This window comes from Macrobrachium rosenbergii, chromosome 14 (genome assembly GCF_040412425.1).
Source record: "Macrobrachium rosenbergii isolate ZJJX-2024 chromosome 14, ASM4041242v1, whole genome shotgun sequence".
Taxonomy (NCBI): domain Eukaryota; kingdom Metazoa; phylum Arthropoda; class Malacostraca; order Decapoda; family Palaemonidae; genus Macrobrachium; species Macrobrachium rosenbergii.
The window spans coordinates 27,330,242-27,351,632 of NC_089754.1; the positions used below are offsets into that span (position 1 = coordinate 27,330,242).

Sequence of the window (21,391 nt, forward strand, 5' to 3'; positions counted from 1 at the left end):
GCAAAATTCATCCTAATGAGATGAACTCAACTGGGATTTAGTTTTAATGCATGGTAATAAAAAGAAATGATGTTGCTCGCTTCATTTCTTGAAATTTGAAACTTGATTCAACACTACACCAACTGCCATATAATGTTAATGCACAAATATTCATGACAACTATTAATAAGATAGCTGATCAATGCGAAATCTCTAAATACCAGTTGTAACATCAGAGAGAAGGGAATCGTGCTGTATCAGTAATACCAAATACAGTATAAATAAAGCATATCACTGACCATACGACCAAACCTTTACCATACGACCAAACCTTTCAAAGTTAAAATCAGTTCAGTCCTGATCAGCAAAATTCAAGCGTTCTCCATCAAAGCATCCCAGTTAAAACCTGATTATGCCTCTACATCTTCAAAAGATTTCTTGATACAACAAAACCAAAGAAATTAAGACATACACTTTTAAAAATGATATTTTTATAATAAAATAAAGTTTGTTCATACTTACCTGGCAGATATATATATAGCTGTATTCTCCGAAGGACCGACAGAAATTCAAAAACTTACGGCACACGCAGTGGGGCCAGGTGGTTAGTACCCATTCCCGCCGCTGGGAGGCGGGTATCAGGAACCATTCCCATTTTCTATTCAGATTTTCTGTAGCTACTGTATCCTGAGGGGAGGAGGGTGGGTACTATGATTATATATATCTGCCAGGTAAGTATGAACAAACTTTATTTTATTATAAAAATATCATTTTGTTCATGAGACTTACCTGACAGATATATATATAGCTGAATCCCACCATTGGAGGTGGGAAGAGACAGAATAGGATTTAGGAAACAAACAAATGTAGGCGATTGACGCCTTGCTTCCTTACCTGTTAGCATTGCTGACACCGTGTGATTACTGTCCTTAAAGTCTGCTTCTGCTTTACTAGTCTCTCCAACGAGGTAGCGACCTATAAAGCTGGTGAATTCTAGATGATCTGTCAACGGGGGCGAGACCACAATGTGACTAGACCATATGACCTTACTATGAGGGCAAACGACAAAAGAAACAACCACCTGACCAAGCCTAGCTACGTCATGAAGTCATAACATAAGCTAAGGACTGGGACGACCACCCCCGGTGGCGACCCAACAACCATAAAAACACCATAACCAAAAAATAAAAACACACCTAACCATTTACTATAGGATAGGATGAGTGTCGCTTTCTGCCCCCAAGATCATATTTGCGGAAACGTAAGGTCCTAGCGCACAGCAATTCTCGTAGGAAGTCTTCACTTCAGTAAGGTAGTGTGACAAACACAGAGAATTGCTTCGCCAAAAAGTGGCACCCAGAATGTCATTGAGAGACAAGTTTTTCTGGAAAGCCACTGAGGTAGCAATGGCTCTCACTTCGTGAGCCTTGACTTTCAAAAGGTTCAAATCCTTGTCTTGAACACTGGAATGTGCATCTATAATGGTGCTTCTTAAAAAGAACGCCAGAGCATTCTTAGAAAGAGGTAAATCCGGCCTCTTAACTGAGCACCACAGATTGTTAGAAGGACCTCAACATTCATGAGTCCTCTGTAAGTAAAATTTCAGAGCCCTGACAGGGCATAGGTTCTTTCTGGTTCTTGTCCAAGGATCTCCGTCAAACCCTTAATCTCGAAGGACCTGGGCCAAGGGGAAGACGGGTTTTCATTTTTGCAAAGAAACATAGAGGCTCCAGAGAACATACCGCATCGTGGTCTCTAAAGCCTATATTCTTGCTGATAGCCTGAAGTTCACTAACTCTCTTCGCCGTCGCCAGAGCAGTTAGGAAAATAGTCTTTCTGGATACGTCCTTGAAGGATGCAGAATGTAGAGGCTCGAATCGTCTGGACATAAGGAATTTCAGGACAACATCTAAATTCCATGAAGGCAACTTTGGGTGAGCTACCTTAGAAGTTTCAAAAGACCTTAGAAGATCGTGAAGGTCTTTGTTGTCCATGGGTCGAGGCCTCTATGCTAAAACCGCTGACAGCATGCTTCTGTAACCCCTTTGATGGTAGAGTACTGCCAACTTTAATTCCTTCCTTAAATAAAGAAAGTCAGCTATCTGGGACACAGAGGTTGTGGTGAGAAATTCCTTAAAGCTTACACCACTTCCTGAAGATGGCCCACTTCGATTGGTACACCGCATTGGAGGAGGCTCTCTGGCCGTTGGCGATAGCCTTAGCCACTGGTCTTGAAAAACCCCTCGCTCTGACCAACTTTTCGATAGTCTGAATGCAGTCAGACTCAGGCAGGAAGGTTTTGTGGTACCTCAGGGAGTGGGGTTGTCTGAGATCTACTCTCACGGGCGTCATGGGAAGTCCACTAGGAATGTCATGACCTCTGTGAACCCTCCTTCAAAGAAAGGCCAAAAGGCGATTAATGTCATCCTCTGACCTTCCGGGGCATAAACTTCTGATGACTACAAGGATCTTGAATGGGAAGGCATACAGGTCAGACCCTTCCAGTCCAGGAAGGCATCTACTGCCCTACTGCCTGGGTCGAGCACGGAGAGCATTACAGAGGCAGCCTTAATGGCCTTGGCGTTGAAAAGGTCCACCAGGGCGCTAAAGCTTCCAAAGCTCCTGACATACCTCTGCGTGCAGGGTCCACTCTGTCGGAAGAAGTTGACGCTGCCGACTGAGAAGGTCCGCGCGTACGTTCTCGACCCCTGCCACGAATCTCGTGAGAAGCGTAACTTGTCGAGAATGGGCCCACAACAGGATCTCCTTTGCAATCAAGAACAGGGACCGAGAATGAGTAACTCCTTGTTTTTCTTGAGTGCCAGGGCTGTGGTGTTGTCGAGGTTGATCTGAACCACCCGGCCTACAACCTGATCTTGAAGAACTGGAGAGCTAGGCGAATCCTTCCCAATTCTTTTAAGATTGATGTGCCAGGACACCTGTTCCCCCTTCCAGGTGCCTGACACTTCCTCCCCTAGTGTTGCTCCCCATCCCAACGTGGACACGTCGGAAAACAACACTAGGTCAGGGTTCTGAAGAGAGAGAGAAACCCCTTCTGCCAATTTTGCGGGATCGAGCCACCACCTTAGATGGTCCTTGGCAGAGAGAGAGATCTTGAGTCTCCTCTAGATCCTCCTTGTTCGTCAGTTGTCCGCAAGGAAAAACTGGAGGGGTCTGAATGCTATCCCAGAAACAAACTTCTCCAGCGATGAAATGGTTCCCAGCAGACTCATCCATTCCCTCACCGAGCATGTTTCTTTCCCCAGGAAGGCCGAAACTTTGTCGAAGCAGTGCTGCTGACGTTCCTGGGATGGAAAGGCTCGAAAAGCCACTGAATCCATCTGAATCCCCAGATAAACAATGGACTGAGAAGGGATCAGATGTGACTTCTCGAAGTTCACTAGAAGTCCCAGGGACTTCGTCAGCTCCAACGTTGAGTGCAAGTCCTCCAGACACCTTTCTTCCGGCCAGGCTGAATGAGCCAGTCGTCTAAATAAATGAGATCCCCTTGCCGCTAGGTGAAGCCACGGGCTGTTCCTCATCAGAACTGTAAAGACCATGGAGCCACACTCAGTCAGAAACACAGAGCCCTGAACTGTACATTCGTCCCCCAGGACAAACCTCAAATACTTCCTTGACCGAGGATGAATGGGGACGTGAAAATAGGCATCCTGGAGATCCAGCGAGACCATCCAATCGCCTGGTCTTAATGCACTTAAAACGGACTGAGACATCTCCATCTTGAACTTCTCCTTGACAACAAAATGGTTCAGTCTGCTGACGTCAGGACTGGTCTCACCCCTGACTGTTTGGAACCAAGAAGGCAGATTGTAGAATCCTGGAGAATCCAAATCCAGGACTTGCTCTATGGCTCTTCTCGAGCATCTGTTAAAACAGATCGAGAAAGAATCTGTTGCTTCTCACAGAGCGGTAGGGCTGACAGATCACTGGAGTGTTGAGGACAGGGGTGAGAGAGCGAGGATCCTGTAACCTTTCCGATGGCACTGGGGACCAGGAGTCACGCCCCTCTTACTCTCAGGCTTCCGAAAAAAGCCTGGCTCCTACTGGTGTGGAGGTCAGTGTATCATTTCTTGCCCTTAGGTTAGAAGGGGCTCCGCCTCTGGAGGCCTCTTCCTCGAGAAGGATTTTGAGGAGGAAGCTCTACCGCGAAAGGGCTTCTGCCTCTTGGAGGCTAGTCCCTGAGAAGACGTGGACGGGACATTAGGACGCCTGGAAGACTGTGCGAGAAGGTCTTGTGTAACCTTCTCCTTAAGGCTGGAGGCGAGATCCTTGACTAACGGCTGGGGGAAGAGATGGCTAGAAAGAGGGGCAGAAGAGCAGTTCACGCCCTCTGCACAGGGAGAAACGACTTCGCTGCAAAATTGCACTATAAGGCCCTCTTCTTCAGAGGGTGCAAAGTACCAAAGTGACAGCCAGTTCATCGCGCCATCTCTGACGGCCTTGTCCATGCCACGACCTTGCTGGCAGCTCCCCAGAGATAGAGTGGACTCCAGTCCTCAAGTCCAGGCCCCCAAGCACCAATCTAAAAAAGTTGAAGACCTCCACAGTCCTAAAATGACGCGTTTTATGATAAAATAACGTTTCACTTATACTTACCCGGTAGTTACATATAGCTGTTGTCTTTGACGTCATGGCAGTATTTCAAATTTCGCGCTAGTGCTAGCGGTACGACAGGTGATCCCCCTACCCCCCGCCCTCTATCGGGGTATCGGGAACCATTCCAAGAACACGTCATAAGTTTTTGCCCAACTGCCCAGGTGAGGGGAGGAGGGTGGGTTATGATTATGTAACTGGAAGTGGTATAAGTGAAACGTTATTTTGTCATAAAAATGTCATTTCCTTGTACAACTTACCAGTAGTTACATATAATGATTTTATGAGAGGTGGGACACTGGCAACTAATAAAATCATTCTTGGAATTATCTACTTGCAACAAGTTAGACATAGGTTCCTTACCTTTAAAGGTAGCTGACTCAGTGGTTACTGCCTCTGTAGTCTGCTGGCCTTTATATTGTGCCGAGAGGATATAAGGGATCCGTGTGGCCGGACACAATAAAACAGTACTTGCCGTGAGGAACATGGCTGCGTGCGGACAGAGTCGATATATGATCAGGGTGCAGTACGACGAACAACAAAATGAGGATCACCTAACATTTACCATAAAACCCAATACCAAAAGATTAAAACTGGAAGATACTACCACCATGTATCTCAGACAACCTTAAAAACAGCCCCAACACCAAGGTGAAAATGTTAGTTAAGGAGCAGACTCCTTTTCACCCTCCCCCAACACTGTGTCAGTCGCAATAAAGGGCCCCAGCGTACTGCACTTTTCGAAAACAGTTTGCACGTCCACTAAGTAATGCGATGCAAACACCGACTTGCATCTCCAAAAGGTGGACTTAACCAAGTCTTTCACAGATAAGCTTCTGCTAAAGGCTACAGAAGTCGAAACTGCTCTTATCTCATTACTTGCTTACTTTAGAATACTCATCTGCGAGTCAACACAATGCTCATGAAAGCTTCTTTATCAGGCTTCTCAAAAAGAGGAAAGGGCATTCTTAGAGAGAGGCCTCGAAGGATCTCTAACAGGCACCAGAGGTGGTCACTGGGACCCTCTAAGCTTCTTAGTTCTCTGAACATAGAACTTGAGAGCTCTCACAGGGCCAGAGTAGCTCTCGGGTTCTTCAGGACCGACCAATTGGGAAAGGTCCTTAATTTCAAACTCTCTTGGCCAAGGTCTTGTGGGTCTTCGTTCTTGGCTAAGAAACCAAATGAACATACATACTGCCTTCCCACTTACTTAAAGCCTACTCTTTTTTATCTATTGCATGTAGCTCTTACTCTCCTGGCCAGAGCTACCAAAGAAGTCTTCTTCGTGAGATCCTTTAAGGAGATGTCCGCCATCGGTTCAAAGGATTGCGACCGTAACCATCTCAGCACTACGTCAAGATTCCACGCCACTGGTCTCTTCTGGTCCCTCTTTGACGTATTAAACGATCTAATTAGATCTGAAAGGTCTTGATTCAAAGACACTTCAAGACCCCTATGTCGAAAGACTGAAGCCAACATGGCTCTATACCCTTTAATGGTAGGCACAGCAAGCTTTTTCTCTCTGTGGAGGAACAAGAAAATCGGCCATCTGGGCTATGAGCGTCCGAGAAAGAAGAAGACACGCCTTCTCTTGGCACCAGGACTAAACGCTGTGTCCACTTAAGCCTGGTAAACATTGTCAGAGGACTCTCTTCTGGGCTTAGCGATAGCTTCGAAGCCTCTCTTGAAAAACCTCTTTCTGGCGAGTCTCCTGACAGTCTGCAGGCGACAAGATGAAGAGCAGACAAGTTCTGGTGGTACCTCTGAAAGTGCGGCTGTCTGAGTAAATCTGGTCTCTGGCAGAAGTCTCGGAAAGTCTGACAGGAGGTGTAGAAGGTCTGGGAACCACTCCCTGGACGGCCAGAATGGAGCCACCAGAGTCATCATACGTTCCGATGGCTTGAGAACCGAGATGACTTGCGGGATCTTGAGGCAGAGCTTATATAAAGTCAGGTCTGACCAGTTCATGAACATTGCGTCCTGAACCGCTTTGCTGTCTGGAACGGAGAGCAGTAAAGGGGCAGCAGTCGTTTTGTCGGTTCTCGAAGAGATCTATAATGGGCGTCCACACCTTCCATAGCTCCTGTAAACTGGGGATGTAAGTCCACTTTCGTTGGACAGGACCTGATTCTTTCTGCTGAGAAGGTCCATGCTACATTTCTCTCCCCTTGAATGAATCGTTACTAGTCTGGTCGATCTCCTCCTTAAACTAGTAACTCCCTCGCGGTCTCGTAGAGGACCCGCGAGTGAGTGCCCCTGTTTCGAATGTATGCCGGTCGTGTTCGCCTGGACAAGACACATTTGCCTTCCGCTAGCGGTTGAAAAGCCAACAGAGCTAAGTGAACCGCTTTTAGTATCTTTCGATTTATATGCCAGTTTCTCTCTTCTCTTGCCACTGGCCCAGCTTCTCTTGTCCCCATAGTCGCTCCCAGCCCCCTTGTCCGAGGCGTCGGAAAACAAAGTTAGGTCTGGGTTCGGAAGCTGAAGAGGAAGCCCTTGTGTCAGTCTTCCTTCTGACCTCCACCAACGGAGGCACTCCTTTATCTTTTCCGAAATGGCGAAGGTGAAGGAGTCCGGGAACTGTTTCCTGGGCCACTTCTCCTGCAGGTAAAACTGCAGTGGCCTCAGGTTCAAGCGCCCCAGTCTTACAAACTTCTCCACTGAAGCTAAGGTTCCCACGAGGCTCATCCACTCGTTCGCGGAACAATTCTTCCTCTGCAGAAATTAAATCGATCTTCTGCAGGCATGAACTATCTGTTGACTGGACAGAAGAGCCTGAAAAGTCTGAGAGTCAGACTCACTCCTAAATAGACAATCTGCTGACTAGGGTAAGGCAAGACTTCTTCGTTGACAATGAGGCCTAAGTGACTTTGCCAATTGAAGAGTCTTTGATAGGTCCTCCATACAGCTCCTCGCGGCCTTACGCTTTGAGCAGCCAATCGTCGAGGGTACATAGATACTCGGATTCCTTCCAGGTGAAGGTGTCTGGCTACTGATAACAGGACCCTTGTGAAAACTTGCGGGGCCATCGACGGACCGAAGCAGAGGGCACGGAACTGATACACCTGTCCCTCGAAGATGAACCTCAGGAACTTCCTTGAATCTGGGGTGTATTGGAACGTGAAGTAAGCGTCTTGGTCTAGAAACCATCAATCCCCTGATGTAAAGACGCCAAGACCGACTGCGTTGTCTCCATGGAGAACTTAGCCTTCTGAACGAAGACATTCAACGCACTCACGTCCAATGCAGATCTTCATCCCCTGAAGCTTTCGTAACGGGAACAGGCGATTGTAGAATCCCCTGGAGATAGAGGGCATGAGCAGTTCTATGCTTCCTTCTCCAGCATGGTTGGACTTCTGAGCGAAGGGCGTCTAGTTTGTGAGGTTGTGCGAAGTACGCCTGTAAAGATACTGGGCCTCTCCACTAAAGGAGGTTTTTGGAAAGGAAGGATGGCATATCCTTCCTTCCCAAACTAGATCGTCAAGGGTCTGCCCGAGATAGTTGCCACTCTTGCAGAACTGCTGCAGTCTGGCTCCACTACTGCTGAATGGAGGACAAGAGTTCACTTCTTCTCGAAGCCGGAAATCGAGGTTCTAGGCGTGGCTTTGCCTTTTCCTCTGGCCCTGCCAAAAACACGCCTAGAGGATCTCCCTCTATACTGACCAAACGTGACAGCAGGAGATGAAACACCACGCACAGAAGCGGTAGAAAGCACAGGTCTCTTCGCCTTCTTGGCAGACTGCGACAAAAGATCCTGGGTTGACTTCTGAGCTAACGCCTGGGAAATTACAGACACCAACTCCTGAGGAAACAGATGTGCCTTGTCCAAAGGAGAAAACAGGAGAGCCGACTTCTGGTTTGATGAAATACCTTTTGCTAAAAAGGAGCACCAAAGTTGCCTCTTTTTAAGAACTCCTGTCGTAAATAAAGAGGCAAGTTCTACTGCACCGTCGCAGATGCCCCTATCGATGCAGTCCACTACTCCTACCACATCATCCAAGAGCTCAGAAGGAAGATCAAAATCCTTAATCTTCCTGGCTAAGACACTGTCGCCCAGTCAGGGCTCCACTATTTCAGAGTCGAAACACGCTCTTGAAAACTTGATCAGATCGGAGGAGCGTAAACCGAACAACCATGGGAATTAAAGTGGGGTCCTCCCTACTGGCATCCAGACTGGAGAAGTCCCCGCAATGCGGAGAGCAGCCACACCCAGGAAACATTTCACAGTCTGGTACAACTCCGGTTACAGAAGGAGCGGCGAAGGAGGAAGACAAGCGTTCTTGAGATCCTCTTCTCTCGGCCAGCCAAGCATCCATCTTCTTAAGGCCCTTCTTCGCGAGACGGACAGGACAAGTTTACGTAAAGTCTGAGGGAAAAACAGAAGCCTTGTCCCTCTTGTACTAGGACAGGAGGCGAGGCCGCAGCGAGCAGTCAGGAAGTTCTCAATGTAGAACTTCAGAGCTTCTTGTAAGAAGAGGAGTTGCGGAGACGAATTTGACATACAGGTTTTCAGATCCTATAAATTCTACCTTATGCATGTAGAATATAATTCCTTATTATGTATGGAGCTCTGATGCTCATATATTTGTTATGAATCCATTGTATACACTTTTTATATTTTGTATACTCTCTTCCCACCTCTTAAATGTAGTGCTGTAGAGCCAGTAAACACAATCTGAAAGATATCCCTTTATTATCGCCCTTCATCCTCGGACGTCTGTGTATATGGATTTCCACCTCAAATACTAAATACCATCGATTTACCTTGCAGGTAAGAATGAAGAATTGTAGTATGTGTTATATATGCCAACACATCACTTTCAAAAGCAACAGGAGGACTGAAGGTATTCGAACAAGGCTGAGGACTGGTCACACTGAATGACCCAGTTTTCTTCTTGATGGTAGTAGTGCTCCAGTGTCTGTTCACTGTGATAGCTCATTGACAGTTGAGCTCATTCTGGTTCACTGCACCGGGTATGCTAACACGAGGCGGATGTACTATCTAGATGGTACAACCATGACAGAAATTCCAGGAGACGTTGATGTTGGCCCTGTTTTGAGTTTTGTAAAGGTTGTGGTTTTTATAAAATATTTTATATAGATATTTATGGTAGTTTTTAATTTCATTAGAAATTAAGTCTCATCAATTTTACTGTTTTAAACATTGATCTTTAGAATATCCATTTTAAACTCATTATTTGTATCATTTCAATTTTCATTCATTCTCATCATAGCATTGAATGACCCTGTGGGTCCCAGTGCTTGGTCTTTAAGCCTAAATCACATATTCCATTCCATTGTCAATAGATTTCATCTGTTACTTTGAATTAACAAATGTTGGTACGATATAAGGAATGCAAAATAGAGGAAGAAGCCCATTGTTTTCAAAGCAGTTTGGAATGCATGAAGCTACAAACATCCCTGGGACAACTTGGACATTTATGCATTTCCCCCCTTCAGTCTTTGAAGAACGATCAACAGGATTTTCATCATTCCAAATATATGCTTGACCTAGTGGCTTTTCTGCAGCTGTAAGCAGGATGGTATGCAGATTTTTTTATTACTTCTCATAGAGACTCAAAGGGAACTGCCCCTATGGCCGTCCTCTTCATCAACCTGATGTTCAAAAGATTCCACCAATTAGCTGGCAGGTCTGCACAGGAAATGTAAGAATATCTTTGTAGATCATCAATCTGCGTTTGTCAAGTAGAGTGGGCCATTTTCTGTGATTGGTGTTGGAGAAGGGTTACCTCTTCTTTCAAAGCCTCTTTCAGTTGATAGCAGACTTCCATATCTTTCTTACAGGAATTTTAAAGCCTTGCCCCTACTTTCAAACTTAGTGCCACTGGAATGGGATGTCACTCTGGTTCAGTGGAGTCTCACTAAGTCCCCACTGGAGCCTATGTCTTGGCTTCTGACTGAAATTTAACTTAGAAGACTGTTTTTCATTTGGCAGTAGCCCTGGCAAAGAGGTTGGGTGAATTGCATAGCATTTTGTATCTTGCCTGGCTCTCTAAGGGTTCATCAGTCTTGCTCTCTTCTGTCCTTGAGTTTGTAGCCAAAACTGAAACCTTTCATTTCTAATCATAGATTTGAGATATTCATGATTCCTCCTCCAAGAAGTTGTTGGTGGCAACCAAGGGTGAGATGTCAGGTAATACTTGAAGAGGACCTGTGGATCAAACCATCCTTCCTATTGATTTGTCAACACCTAAAAATTTTGTTCCTTTCCAACTGCTGTTGAACTTTCTTTGCTGCAAGTATATTGAGATTGGTACCTTTTACCTCATCATTCTCACTTCCCTTCCCAACATTGGGCCCACTCTTAACCATTTCAGCCATTTTCTTTGCCATCTCACGCACTTTCTCTTCCATCGCCTCTATCCTTGTGACCAATCTACTTTCCTGCCTGGGCTTCCTCTAACTTATTCTGTATGCTGGTCATCATGCATGTCAGCCTATCCCACCTGGTCATCATGCATGTCAGCCTATCCCACCTGTCATTCCAACCTTTCTCCCCTTCACCTGACCCAACACCTCCCAAACCTGCTCCCTCTGCCATCTCCAATTATGTACCCCACTCTTAATTTACTATCACAGGCCCCACGTTGGGTGCCAGATTATTATGTAGGGGCTTTTCGTTTAGTACACAATTGGTGCAGTATGATGGGAACAGATTTGGAGGTTATTAAATGAAACCTGACTTTCTTTAACCTATTTATTACTTTAACCTACAGAACAGAAACTTAACCTAACCTTAAGACTGTAGTTCATCAAACTTATCCTAACTGTAGTCTTAATCCTATAGTTCCCCTCCCCCACTATCAAAAGAACCTTAACCTAAAATTGTAGCCTTGCTGTCAACAAATCTAAATTTATACTATAATCTCCAGGACAACTCAGGATGTGTTGTGTTCCATCTTGTTCAAGAGCTCTTGAAGTCAGGGGTGAGGCCCATCACTCACTTTCTGTAAGAACTTCCCTGTTCCCCAGGTAATGAGGGTGGCAGTCTGGCATAGACAGAATACCTTAACCTCATTATTCAGAGGAACATAGCTCACAAGACCTTGGACACCATTACCTCAGGAGTTGTGGTAGTTGTTAAACAGGATGTGTAATCACCGAGCTCCTGTTGGACGGAAATATATCTTACCAGAGTTTGTCACCTAGTTTCATTTTGTAAGTGTAGATGTGGGGCGTGATTCCCTTCGTTTTTATTTCAGAGCACTTAGTAGGTCAAAGTATATGCTGAAAACCAGAAGATGCAGGCAAGTACATAGTGGGCAACCAGTTCTTGGCTTCTTTTATCACCTTATGCAAGAGGATGGTGATGTGATAGAGCCTATTCTGAGCTATTAATTTGTGTTAGCTACCTAGATTTTCTTGCTTTCTAGATCCCACAACTTTGCAATAGTCAGGCTGTGCTGCCTGCCAACACATTAATCCTTACAGGGTGTGACGTAGTTTCATATTTCTCATGTCTCCTCTTCACCATAGTTGTAAGGGTTTTTTATGAATGTCTCCTCTTCACCATAGTTGTAAGGGGTTTGTTTATGAATAATGTTTCTTGTGGATGATATTCTCAAGAACATTTTCTTATTGGTGATATGTATTCTTCAACTGCTTTTAGGGCACCTAAAAAGTAAGTCTTCACTTGAAAGGTTTTGGCTTGTATCCCTGTATGAACAGATACCAAAAAATTTTTCAAAGTAAAATGTATGTTTCTTGAGTTTACAAACCTAAGCCTTTCAATGTATATCCTCTTTTATCATCCTGCTTGGTCCATGCAGATCATCAGCTGGAGGCTTATGTGGTGGGAGCTTTGTTTGAACCTGCCATCTCACTAGGACCTACATGTGGCTACTTTGTAACTGCTTTCATTTAACTGTTCAACTACATACAGAAAGTAATTTCCACTTGCAAGGCTTTCATTTGTATTCTTAGAAAAAATGCAAATTACAGTACTTTGAAAAATATGGTATTCTTCCTACCTTTAAATTTTTTTAATAATCTTTTATGTTCATAAAATAGATGGAATTTGCCTTAATCATTTTTAGTTTGCATTATGAATTATAATTCTGTTGAATGATACTACATTATTTCTGTTTTGAACATTAGTAGTCACTAGAGATTCTGTGACCAAATTTCCTGAGAAAAGTTCCTTGAGACAGAATTTTCCTATCATTGTTACAGACATTACTGTAATCAGACTTGAAAGTCCTTGACAGAAATTAGTTTAATCCCCTTATCTTCTTTGTGTCTTCCTTGCTTCTTTTTAATAATAGTTCATAAGAAACAAAAAATGTTTATTGATTGGTTGCAGCTCTTTTGCATAAGCATCATGACCACAGGTTTAATGACTCCAGATCCTTGGAAGTATTCTGTTTCAAAATTGCCCTGAGACCAGTCGTCAAAATAGGAGTATCATAACAATGAATACAACTCATGCAAAATTTAGGAACTTTTGGAATGCCAATTCAGATATTTGTTGTACAGTTCCCTTCATAAGTTTAAGTAAGAAAAATTACAGTAAATTTCAATGTAGATGTCACAAAAAATTTGAAACTAGCAAAAATAAATCTCATTTAAACTTTCTTGGACGTTCCTGGACAAAAATACAAGTACTGAACACTGCATAGCCCTCGCCGCTACAGTATTATATGATTACGGTATAGATGTACTGTAAAATTTTTTGGGCCAAGCGCATTGTATGTACATAAAGGCTAATACAGAAATAATAAATTAATATCAGGAAAAGTAACCTCAACTTCCTTGGGTACGGTTGTGCAATGTTTCTGATTTTGTTTTTACAGGTATACCTTGCATTACCAGCAAATATCAGTGATGGAAATCAAAACAAAAATACAAATAAGTGTATTTTATTTATAAAGGTCACCTCTAATAAAAATATAAAAAAAGACCTTACAATTCAAAGGCAAAAAAGTCATGAATAAAGAAACTATCTATAAGAATAGGAAAATAACATTAATTCATGACACCATTTATAGAAGAAAATACTATGCTAATACCTACAAAATACTGGGAATTTATGGGACAGATGTATTAACAGGAGAAGTATCTTGCAAGAGTGATGCTAGACTTGAGGCAGCTGACATAGACCCCACACCCACTCCTCCTGACCCAGACAAACCTCCACTTAAAGTGGAAGTTTGTGTTATGCCAGCAAGTCCCACACTAGAACCTGGAGCTCCAAGGACTGACCCAGTTCCAGTCCCTGTATTTGTAGATTGTGATCCAGTGACTCCAGTCAGTCCTTGGGTACTGTTGCCATTCGTGGTATTGCTGTTTCCTCCACTGGCAGTATTGGTACTTGTAGCATTAGTGTTTGCATTTGTAGTGCTGCTGCTAGGCCCTGGGAGATTCCCACTGGTATTTCCACTTGAGGGATTCTGAAAAGAAATTATATTGATTTTCCCTTCCTGCATAAAAATGTACAGGGAAAAGTGTATGTAAAAATTTAGTAAAAATTATAAAAAAAAAGGTAAAAATTTCTATGATAAACCATAACACTACTGTAAGCTGAGTAAGGAGGTTACTAAATATACAGCACTCTGAATTAGTCATACTACACAGTGTCACAAGGACGAAAGTTGGGTGATTATTAAACTAAAGCTAAATTTGTAAAAACATCATGATTTAACATAAATGCATTTGATTATAAAACACTATATAAACCCACAGGTTGAGTTACTCTACACTGGGGAAAATGAGATACTCCTAAAAGATACATATGGAATTGGAGGAAAATGAGATACTCGAGATATATCTGGAAAATGGTGGATTTTTCCACTATAATCATTAACTGTTTCTGTTACTTGGTGTGTGAATTTGCAGGAAAAGGGTTACAGATCCATTGAACAGTAGTATTCAACCTTCAGTGTTACGAGATCACTTTTAAAAATTATGTCTTTCAAATGACAAAATTGGTCATCAGCAAACCATGAATATTTACTTCCAGTATAGGCACTTTAATGTATAGCAAAGGAAAACTCCTAGAGCACCTTTTAAATACCTCACTTTAATGTAAATCAAAGGAAAACTAGTGCACCTTTATAAATACCTCAATAGAATCCAAGTTAAGATGAGTGATAAAGCGTAACCGCTTCTGCAAGGCTGGACGCAGGCCTCGGATAATGCCTTCGACATCTGTTTTAATGGAATCTCCAGTAAACATGTATTTGATATGATACAATACATCGCAAATGGGATCCATGTACTTCAGTTCCTTTACGCTGTGGTCAACCTAAAAAAAATATATTCTCAAATCACAAGATTAATAATAAAGAGTATTGTAAATATTAAAAAAACTGTATAATGTAGGGCATTAATTTACTTGATACAAGAATCATGGATCTATGGAGGGTGCTGGTAAGCTGTCACTGTTTTGGCAATCTGGCTGGTCAAGTTCCACAGAGAGAACAGAATGTAGTAGACAGGTCCCCAGTGGATTGACTGCTGTTGTGGGTATCTGTTGTACTGTACTTAGGAGCTGCTGGTGGCACTTGTATGTTGGGTTTGGTACACAAAAGTGCAAACCCTTGTGTTCTGTAGCATAGCCAGTATGCTAGGTCTGATACACAAACTGTAGACCCTTCTTATATGTTGTACTGTAGGATGACATGTCTGCTGGCTCTGGCAGGCATTATCAAGGTTTCAAGGGAAAATAGTTAATGATGATCTCGCTAAAACTGCTGTCTTGAGGCAGTCTCTTTGGCTGCTTCCTACTGGGAGGTTAATTTGTGTTAATTTTAAGTGAAATTGAACTTGCATAGTTCTTTATAATTTGATGCCGAGACAAAGGTAGATAACATCACAAAAGTCTGAATCGCAGATAGTGGAGCATTTACTGTAGTTTTATCTTTAAGCATATTCTACAGTAATTCTTAATTATACTGTACTGTATTTACACTTAAAATAAAAACATGTACTTAAGGTATTTACAACAATTTCATTGCTACATTTCAGAATTCTTAACTATTTGTATATAGGCAGTCCTAGCTTATCGGCGGCGTCAATTAATGGTATTTCGATGTTAAGACGCAGCTAATGTCACGTCATTAACTAGAATTTCAGCAATGGCTAGCAATTTTTGGTGTAGGTAAGTGGTTTATCACCATCAATAAGTGGTTTATCGGCGCTCATAAGTGGTTTATTGGCACTGACGACATTGTAAACGCCATTTATTACCATAATTATTGGTGATTTTCAGTCACTGGCGCTCGGCCAAGAACGGAACCACACCGTTAACCAGGGATTCCCTGTATTTGATTTAAATTCATAATCTCTGTGACCGAAAGATCTCAGTTAAACTTTATGAATAGAACAGTAAGATTATTGTTACAGCTATTTTCCTACATAGGTTTTTTTCATTGGCTCTAATCCTGCATCTTCACTCCTGACAAAATTTCCATGTACCCATTAAGACCTCCAATCCAGAGCTACACAACAGACCTCTTTCCACATATCTCCATTAATCTCCAGCCCCTCTTCTCATAGCTCTCATCCAAGTAAGTCTGGGTTTTCCAACTCTTCTGGAGCCCACAGGAGTCCATCTGACATTATCATATACTTTTATCACAACGGCTGTCCACAGGAATTGTCCAAGATGTCGCCATCTCCCTTTCATCATTACCTCATCTACATAAGGAACTATAATGTAATTTCTCTTAAGGCATCTGACCTCTAATATTCTTAAAGCTTTATTTCCAAATTGACAAAGTCCCTCATACTTAGTTTCATTATCATACCATGAGTCATGCCCATATAGCACTGCAAGATTTTACTAGACTTATGTAAAATCTTACTTTCGAATGCAATGACAGTCTGAGTTTTTGTGTACTGATACCTTCAAAAGTTAATGGCATAACTTACCTTAGCTAGTGCTTCATAAAGTTCGATGGTTACATCAAAGACTTTGCGTGCTACCTCATTATTGAAACGCTGTAAGAATGGTCCAATAAGATGATACACAACCACCAACTGCTCTTCTGTAGTTAAAAGTTGAACACGTTCCAAAAAAGTCTTGAAAAGGAAAAAAATTAAATCAGATTAAAAAGTAGATAAACCTTTCCCTTACAATAATAATTTTTATTAAGCTATAAACTAAATACATGCTCCCTTAAAGTTAGCAAAAAAATACAGTACTGTATACTCAAATTGTGTAAGGACCACCATACATGTAACGCTATAACTTTAAACAGGTGTCGTTTTAAACAGTATTTACTAGCTGGTCACCATTCCAACATTTAACATGTTATATAGCTAATGATGTTAGTGTGTACTTTCTTTAATAAGCTTGATACATACAGAAACACTTAATCACACACAAAACAAACACAATTAAAAAATAAAAGCACATTGAAACAATAAGAAAAAATCATAATACACATACACTTCAATATAGACATTAACAGTAATAAATTAAAATTAATGTAATACAATACACTTTCTGGATCGGGGTCCCATGTCATTTTATGGTGAAATAATCCATTCAGCACTTATTTCTAGGTAATTCCGTTTGCTAGATACCAGAGAAAAGCTAAATGTAAAGCTGGGGTTACTACCCCCAGAGCGAGCTCCAAGAAATGGAGTCGTATATGGTAAAGGGTGAGAGTGTCACAATCACGGGACCCTGCCCTATAAAGATTCCCAATGTCAAAAGTCCCAACGAGAGAGGTGCGATACAAGCCCATGCACCACACTCGCGGACTGTACACAAGGCAACACTAATCGCATTCCATTTTAGCACGCGATTTCGTTCACACGTAATTTCGTTGTGATCCTTATTTTGTGCTTTATTTTGGCTTTTTTTATGGCATCCCTCGCAAGGTTCTTCTTCGACAACTTGAGTACCAGTGTTTTGTTGTTTTTAGGCGATTGAGGCTCCTTATTTTCCTTTAGTTTAATTATTAAAGGGATTTATAATGCCCGTCTCGATCTCCTCTCAAGAAGCGTCTCATTACCTCTCTTGGTCTTGGGTGGCATGTTTGTTTTGTGTTTTTTTATTTGTATACCTTTTTGTTTGGGATATTTTCCCAATTAATGATTCCTAACTTTAGTGGGTTTGATTAATTTTATGTTTGTTCTGTACCCCTTTACTACGAGAAGTGATGTTTAGCGTTTAGGCTACGAGCTACCCCCTCGGGCCCATTCGCTTATTATCATGGCTTCATTATGCCTTAATTTTGTCCCTCACTTCTCTTAGCCTTTAGGAATCTTATTTTCATTGGTACTGTTATGGTTTTTTACTTTGTTTTTATAATTTTGTTTATTTTGTGAATTTTGTGTTCCCTTGCTGGTCAAGTGCTGTCTTGCTGTTTAGGCTACGTGGTTCCCCTCGGGCCTATTAAGCTTATTATTTTGGCTTTATTTTGCCTTATTTTAGACTCTCACTTTTCTAAGCTTATGGGAACATGATTTTCATTGGTACATTTAAGTTTTGACCTTGTGCTCGGATGCTTTTGAATTTTTGTTGATTTTTTTAACTGGAGGTGGCATTTTCCTTCACGTTCATGTCGTGTTGGGCCTGCCTTTCCTCCTACATGTGCCTTATAGAAAATTTTTGTTTTATTATGCATTATTTGAGGTATTAGTTAGCCTTTATCCCTCTCCTAGGCTTCCTTCCTTTGCATCGCCTCAGTTAGGTTAGCCTAGGGGTTGGCTATGGCACTTTTTCCCTTCGGGGAAAAATCGTTTAGAGAGGGGCGATCTCGATCTGTACGTATGAGTTTCATGTCTGTGATCTCGTTCTGTACATGTGTTTTATGTCTGGTGCTTCCCTTGGTTTGGTTTTGGCTTGGCTATATTGCCTACGTTCACCCTCTCCCTGTTTCGGCTTTTCACTTAGGCTAATGTTCCTAATAAGTTAAGCTGGAATAGCGAGGGTTTCACCTGCGTAGCCTATCCTAGTTCAATCCTTCTTTGGGTTTGCGTACCAAAGGTGACCAGGGTGCTCTCCCCACTCCTGTTCACACTCCTTTACCGACTATATATATTATTTTGTGGTATCGAGAATCCCCTTCTCCCCTTTTTTATCCTTTTGCTCTCTCTCCCCTTGGTTCGTTTTCAAAGTTTGTTAACTTTCCAAGGCTTGAGAGCAATTTATCCTTATTTTTGTGCTGTAGCCTACATCCCCCTCCTCTGCATTGATTGGTTGTCCTCGGTGTGTCTGACCTTATCGGTTGGCACTCCACCTGGGCCTGGAGGTGACCGGAAGTGCTCTCCCCACTCCTGTTCATACTCCTTTTACCTTTCTTTGCTCTCCTGGCCGTGAGGGTTTTGCCCTTCCTCTCCTTTTCTCTCGCTCTTGTCGTGCAACACAGCTCACATAGCTGGGGATCTATGAGAATCTTTGGGCGCCCGGGAGTGCTGTCTCACCCCTGGTCGCTACTTTGGGTTACCAACCTCCTGGCCCATCCTACCCCCTTCCTTTTACGTCGACTGTTTCCCTTCATGGTGCTTCCTACATGTTCGCACCTCACTGTTGGGATCTCATATGAGGCCAGTTAGCGTTTTCCACCTAACTGTCTTCTGTTTGTTTACTTTGGCGTTCCCCCTCCATTTGCTACTTCCTGTTCGGTGTTTCATTATCTTGTTGGGCGCTCTCTTGTTTACTGCTCCGGCGGTTTTAGTGTTTAGCGGTCGGCATTTTCCCCCCCACCGCTATCACCGTTCAAGATATCCTCCTCCGGGGTTTTTCCTCTCTTGGCTTTGAGTGCGCCCACTTCCAACAGTTCATAACCTTCCCACTATGTTTGTATCCGTCACATATTGTTTAAACATGGTCGCTCCAGAATGTTCCGTTGACTCTGTTTTTATGTCTTTGAGATTTGTCCTCTTAGCCAGTTTTCTCTCCGGTTTTCCCGGGGTTTTCCTGGTCTGACTAGGCTAAAGTCGCTGCTACGGTACTCTGCTCCGGCATCCGTTCCAGCATGCACTTCTCATACGTTTTCAGCTGGTTTTGTCAGTACAGGAATGCTCCGCTTTCCTGCAACAAGCCAGCGGTCACGGAGTATATGGTTCCCATTCCGGTCGCAGTCTGTATTGGAGAATTTATAGTTTGGCACGGAAGGTTGTGAAATGCGCTATGCTCTCCCGAGCAGACTTCTTGATGAAACCATAGGTTTATATACACCTGTCGGTTTTGTCTCCGCCAAACTCCGCCTCATGTGGCTTTTTCTTGGCTCGGAAGGTTATAAAGCACGCTATGCTCTCTCGAGCAGGCTACTTGATGAATCCGTAGGTTTTATTTACACCCATCGGTTTTATCTCCGCCAAACGCCGCCTCATATGGCTTATTGTTAGTCGTTTGGCACCCGGCAGGATTGCGTTTATGCGCTATGCTCTCCGAGCAGGCTACCTGATGAATCCGTAGGTTTCATATACACCTGTCGTTTTTACCTCCGTCAAACTCCGCCTCATGTGGCTTATTAATAGTCGCTCTCTCGGTGTTTGGGCTCTCTCCGGCGAGATTTCGGTGAATCGGTAGGTTTCATATACGCCCTATCGATTTCCCTTCGCCAAACTCCGTCTCGGGCGAGATTCTCGATAAATCGGTAGGTTTCATATACACCTATCGGTTTTCCTTCGCCAAACTCCATCTCATATGACTTATTAATAGTTGCTCCTCCGGTGTTTGGGGTCCTATTTTCCCCCTCCTGGAGGCCGGCGCAAAGTCTCGTAACTCTAGTCTGGGGTCAGCAGCTTCGGCGCATCGTAGAGTGGGGAAATTCCTATGTCCTTTCAGTGGACATTTGTAATGTTCCTTTCCTTGGCGCCCAGTTCTCAGTGTCAGTTGCTGAAGAAGTTGCTGCCCCTTTGTTTACGGAGTCAAGAGTTGACCCGGTGCTTTTAAATAAGTTAGCTGTTTACGGAGAATTTTCTGAAAGATGTTGTGGCCTTCTGTCTCGTTCTTGAACCTGTGAACATCGTCCCGGAGCGATAAGTAGGTGCGAGAATAAGTGAGGCAAACCTTTTCCGCTTAGCTCGGAATAAAGTGAGGCGAACTTTTTCCTTTAGGGATCGTTGCTCCTCATCCCTTTTCGACGGTTCCTGGTCTACCGTCCTTAAGGTGAAATCAATTAAGAAAGACCCTTTAAAAAAAAAAAAAAACAAACAAACAAGAAGACCCGCTCCAGGGGCCCCCTCGAGGGCGTCTCGGATCTCTAATCCGGTGCCGTCTCTGAGTTTGGCCTGAAAATCTTCTGAAAGGACACGGCCCAAGCAAAGCAAGGCGGTTACCCCCTCCTTCCTTTGTTGCAGACTCTTTTACGGGTCTCCTTATAAGGAGCTCGATTTGGGAGTCATTGACAACCTATCAAAATATCTATCTACCTCATGGTCCGTGCCTTCCCTTTCCCTGGAGCATAAATCCCAAAGAGTTTAATCTCAAGACTCATTATCAATGAATCACCTGTAAATCCTGCTCCGTTCCGGAATTCTATCGTTCGGACACCTCCACCTCTTTTTCCCTTCAGATCTGGGAACCTTTGGCGCCTAACCCTTTATGCTTTCCAGCATGAAGGCACCCTCCTGTCGGGGGTGTGGGCACACGGAGGTTGGTGGAATTGCATTTCTTCCCTTCCGGCCTGGTATCCCCTTATCCGGGTTTTACCAGACTGTCAGAAGGAGCATGGTATCTATCTGGCAAGATCCCTAAGAGAGCCCTCATCTTCCCTAGGGGCTGGGCACATCGTCTCCGTTGAGAACTCTAACGGAGTGGCAGGCGGAGAATTCCAAGTTCACGCCAGCTTTGGGGTCTTACCGTGCTCTCTTTGGG

General features: G+C 43.3%; 2 protein-coding genes across 2 annotated transcripts in view; both read right to left on the reverse strand.

Moving 5' to 3' along the window:
• Nucleotides 1-21,391, reverse strand: part of LOC136845833 (mediator of RNA polymerase II transcription subunit 23-like) — a 127,093-nt gene that overhangs the window by 39,684 nt on the left and 66,018 nt on the right.
• Nucleotides 13,457-21,391, reverse strand: part of LOC136845832 (mediator of RNA polymerase II transcription subunit 23-like) — a 35,325-nt gene continuing 27,390 nt past the window's right edge. The window contains exons 10-12 of the mRNA XM_067116226.1: nucleotides 16,486-16,635; nucleotides 14,675-14,857; nucleotides 13,457-14,003 (exon numbers count right to left, since the gene is read on the reverse strand). The gene's annotated coding sequence lies outside the window, so the exon portion shown is untranslated. The remainder of the gene's footprint in view (nucleotides 14,004-14,674; nucleotides 14,858-16,485; nucleotides 16,636-21,391) is intronic.